This window comes from Ruditapes philippinarum, unplaced genomic scaffold, assembly GCF_026571515.1.
Source record: "Ruditapes philippinarum isolate M1 unplaced genomic scaffold, ASM2657151v2 ctg5969_1_1_1_1, whole genome shotgun sequence".
Taxonomy (NCBI): Eukaryota; Metazoa; Mollusca; class Bivalvia; order Venerida; family Veneridae; genus Ruditapes; species Ruditapes philippinarum.
In genome coordinates this window covers 42,729-48,401 of record NW_026867263.1, presented here as the reverse complement: position 1 = coordinate 48,401, position 5,673 = coordinate 42,729, and positions in this window count along the sequence as shown.

Below are 5,673 nucleotides of genomic sequence, written 5' to 3'. Positions count from 1 at the left end.
GTTACCAATAGACTTCCTGAATGAAGATTTAGCTTAGCAAACATACTTAATAACTACTGTATAGTGAACTGACTATGGATTACACGTTATTTGTACACACATAGAAACATTTTGGGTGTTACTAGGTAAAATTTTTAAAATTGCCCCTGCTGTTTTTTTTCTACTCCAAATATTTGCTTATATAGTCTTAAATACAAGCCTAAATGTCAATAAAATGCAAAAATTCTTTATATATATTTTGTCTCTTCTCTCTTACATGGATATAAAAAATGCAATACATGGAAAAAACCAAGTTCCTCTGGACAGTAATAGCCTAAAATTTGACTTCTACACCCAATTTATTGGCCATTTTTGCATTCATTTAGAGCTAAATATGACAATTGAAACCTTCTTTCAGGTTTGTTTTACCATGAAAATCACCTCTTCAGACCAAGATGTACTTGGAATGGATAGCATTGTGTATTTTCTTCTCATTTAGGGTAGCCAGACACTTAGAATTTATGCACTTATCTAAGTTTCTCAATAAAATAAAGGAGGTAATTCACTAAAGTTGTGCAATAATCACACCCTTTGTGTACATTTATCTACCAGAATAAGTGCTTTTTCTGTTTATAGACACATTAGAGACACTAAAGCCGTGTTATAATTGTGCCTAATATGATTGTGAAAAAAGTAGATCAACTTTTACTTATCAATAACACTTTTTCTACAAAATAATTCTACCCTAGGCCATTGTGATGCTCATTTTCAATTATGCATTTAAACGGATATAAAGTCTAAAAACTATGGCATTATACATTGTGAGTGTGTAAATATGTATTACCAAATAGAAAACAATAAATTTTTATCACTATTTTGCATCTTAACCACATAATAAGAGGCTATTCAGAGGCTACCTAACTGAATTATGCTACAATTTTCAATGGATTTCAATTTCTAAGTATGTGTTGATATTCATGCCCTGAAACCAAGTAAATTTTAAGACAGAAGCCTTAAATGCTATTTATTTTGAAGCTTTTATGCTATCTATGCCTGTAAATGAAACACAAAACATTCTTATATGGGAAACAGACATAGAAGCAATTTATTTGTGACATTCTATGTAAATATTTGAGCAAAATGGAAAAAAAATAGTGCCGAGCGAAGAAATGTCCGCCCCCTAAATTAAGTCGAAAGTTAACCGAAACAGCACCCTAGACTATTTCTAGTATTAATATATTAGTTTTGAACCTGGCAATATGCATTTGTAGTGATATACCTGCAAACAACCCATCAAAAGTGGCCAATGTGCTTACATCAGGTCCTGTCAAGTTATACATAAGTCTTCAAACTGGCATGTGTATAGCCAATGTACAGCATTTCTTTGAAATCTGAAAAATATTTTTAATGACCAAGGTCTACATTATTCATTCATCAACATATTACCAATTTAATTATCACTCAAATTCACTGTTTAAAGAAAAAATACAAACCATTATTGACTTTTAAGGAACACTAATACTCTTGTTCATATGTAAACAATGCTTGTAGATTGGCCCCCTTGACACATTATCTGCTGTAAACACCAACAGTTGCATTGAAATAATGAAATTTCATACATAGACAGGCTGTATACATCCATTCTTCCAAAATATCAGCTTTTCATGGTGTATCAATGAAGACAAAGTACTACAAATGAATTATGACAGTTCCAATTTCCCTCTCTTTAGGTCAGACACTCACATTGATATTTCCATAGACTTACATTATAAGAAATGGTCCCTAATCCTACCTTAAAAATTGAGTTTTCCTGCTAAAGAGCTAATTTTTCTAGCAGAATGAAATGCCTGACACATGAAAATGTTCTTGTTATATAGGGGTAGCCAACCAAACTTTTTGCAAATTACTTCAGAGAGGATTACCCCCCATTTCATTGAAATTTTCTGCTGATCACAGGACTGACATACACTTTTTATGAATGCAAATATCCAAGTCAAAATTATCACAGAGACTCATGAAATATTTCATTTTCTTCAGAAAACAGTGTAGTGTTACTTTTTAAATTAGTTTTTTTACTTAAAAATACCCCACTTCCATCCAATCACCTCATGTATAAATTGACTCATACGGTTTTCCCTGCACTTTTTTTCAGCCAATCGCTGGCCATGTTACAATGCGATACCCTGACCACTATACTGTAGTAAAAAAAGAAAAAGAAAGTTACAGTTTTAAAAACATTTTGTTGCACAAAAACTTAAAGATCCTATATATTATGTAAATTATTTACACAATTATCAGAAAGGTTATTTGATGGTAAATTCGATAATTTGCGGAAGAAATGATTGATAAGACAGAATGTCTTTCTAAATATTACACAATGGTACGTCATCAGTAACGCATGATCGGTCACGTGACCTTTATTTTAAACAAAGCAGAACAGAACAGAACAGATCTTTTATTTCTGATTTGTACATAGTACATCATCATATACATAACATAATAATATTTGAGTAACATGTAATTTTCAGTCCAATCAATATAAAGAAATTAATAAAATAAATAATATAAAGAGATTAATAATTGTAATTGTCACAATTGTCATTGTTCAGATATTTGTTATTAAGCCTCAGTTAAGTGAGGATGAACATATTTAAGAAGAAAAATCAATATCAAAACTAATTTTTAATCTATCATTAAACTTTATTTTTAATAAACTAAATTTTGATCTATCATTGAACATTATTTAACATTGTAGTTCTAACAGTCTTAGCATTTTTGTAATATAGTGCTAATTTACATAGCTCATTTCTATTATTACTTTGCAGCAGTGTAATAAATTTGTACATACTTGGGTTAACAAAATAATATCTTTTAATATAAAGGGTACGAATACATGTATAACATGGACATATAAGAACAAAATGAAATTCATCTTCTAAGTCTCTTAAAGAACAACATTGACAATACCGATCATTTCTTTGTATTCTATTTCTGGCATATCTACCAGTTTGTATTCTTAAGCTGTGTGCAGAAGTTCTTAATCTAGTAATAAGAAGTCTCAATGATCAGGCAATATATCTAAATATTTTTCGTAACAAAAACTAATTTTACACACATTATATAATTCCAATACAGAACTTGTTTCTTTAGATACTTGCCACCCCTGTATAAAACTCAACTAAACTCAACTAAAATAATTTTATTGCGTTAAACATACAATATATGTTTATAGCACATACAACATAACAATAGGCAGAAGACAATCAAAACAATTAATTATCCGTTGTCTAAATATCGGGATAAAGTTTTTAAATACAATATCATATGGGTTATTCCAAACATCTGAAAAAACATAGTCACACAAAAGCTTTTTAACATAGGCTACCCAGTTACATAATCCTTTATTACAATCATTTAATGAGCGTAAAATAATATTTTCTGTGTGCAGCAACTTAAACCAATATTTAACAATGCGTACAAAACGGGATATGAACAAAGGATATCTTCCCAACTCTCCATATACACTAACAGTACAGGTAGTATTTCTTACTGACAATATATTTTTTACAAAATTTTAAATGTATTCTTTCAATTTGTTTTGATTTTGTAAATCCCCATATTTCTGACGAATAACTCAAAATTGAGCCAACAAAAGAATCAAATAGCTGACATAATAACTTTGGTTTAAAACTATACTTTTTACAATTTAAAAGCAAAACATTAAGCGCCTTTAAAGTTTTACCTGCAATGTATTCCTGATTTAAAGTAAAATTTCCAGTGTAATTGAAAACTGTTCCTAGATAATTAAAATCATTCACAACTTCAATATCATTACCATCATATGTCCAAAACTCATTTCCTAGTAAAACCGCCTCTTTTCCTAATACAACAATTTTAGTATTATCTGCATTTACTTCTAATCCCCAACTTTTACAATATCCATATATTTTATCTAAATGCATTTGTAATTCTTGAGGCGATTTTCCTAATATAACCATATCAGCAAAGGATAGTAAAAGTAAGATAATTTTTTCTATATCAAGTCCAGAACTTATGTTATCTTGTAAAAATAATTCTAGGTCTTCTACGAACAGAGAAAAAAGTAGTGGCGACATTATCTCCCCTTGTCTTTAACCTACAGCATACTCTTTAAAGAAAGCAGCTCATCAAGCACAGTAGGTTATGTATATAATTAGCTCATTTGTCACAACGTGACATGGTGAGCTTTTGTGATTACTTTTCGTCCGTCCGTCCGTCGTCAGTAATCTTTTACTTTAAACGATTTTGCGGCCGGCATGGATCCGGACGGGCGTGCGCGTCCGCGCGGTCTGGTCGGGATCCTAATATACAAGGATGTAATATACAAGGATGTAACATACACTTAGTGTTTTTCCAACGATACCTATGAGAATAATATTATTCTGAACGTCGAAATTGTTTTGTTATTAATTTAAAGACAATCTTTAACGTTTTCCCTCCTATAGACGTGTTTTGACGGCTTTTTGTCCCCCCCCCCCTTTTGAGGCCTCAAACAGTGAAAAAAATGCCCTTTTTAGGCCCAAAACACTGTTTTTCGTTTGAGAAATTTGTTTAAAGAAGAGACCACTTTTTCGGCGCCGCCCCTCATCCAAATGTTGCATCAGGGGGTTGCCAGAAGGGGAAATGTCCCCTTCTGTTTGGGGGGGGGGTGAATGGGGGCGGTAGTCCCCCTCATCGCCAAGAAAAGTTTGGACATATGACAGGCTAAAAATGGCCCCAGGTCGATCTTAGGGTAACAAGTAACGGACGCTGAAAAGCCTTTTACTCTATTTCGATTCATTGAGAAGTTGCAGCACTTTGAAATCAGAATTGATGGGAAAAGAACAATACAAAAAAGTGATTTTGAGACCTTCCCCTGTTGTCATGGTAACAGGAAATTTACAATTAAGCATGCTGTTACAGAGGCTATAGTCTAGTTAACATCTGTGCCAAGTTTCATTAGTATTGACGCATTTTTCATAGTTTAATAGCAGTTTGAACTTGTTAAAGGAGGCTTTTCAATGAAAAAGGCCAATTGTCGCAATATGCTCATGGGGTAAAAGGTTCACAGATGTAAAAGACATTGAGCTGACAATGTAATTCAGCAAAATGATTGTTTTACTCAGAAGTTTATGAAATTTTATATAAAATGTAATCCTACTCCACTCGATTTCAACACGATCCTTCTTAGAGAGCCTTATGAAAAAATTCCCTAAATTTACTGAAATGAGTGCCTGTTTTCAAAGTTTCAAAATTGTTCTTTTTTAAAAAGTATAGTGGTTAATTATGCGAAATATTAAATACGTTACCGTTTAGTTTTAATGTTATTGTACTTTGAAAATAAAGTACAGTAAAATGCCACCTAACCATATTTATTATTGGATTTAGCATTATTTAGCCAAAAATACCTAAATTAATTAAACAATTAAAATTGAACTTTTTCTTTCTTCGCAAAAGGGATATTGAAGATACATAAATTATATTAAAAGTAAAAAGACATTGGCTTATTGAGGTTCCATGGCCCTAAGTGCCTTTTTGAATACTCTTCAAAACGAGTTATATATCCTTAAATTTGACCGACTTGTTATACGTTACATGAGCGATAATATACCTAGATTTCTATCATTCTGTGTATGCGTGATTGTGTATCGTGTTATAGCCGGTTTAAAAGGTTTA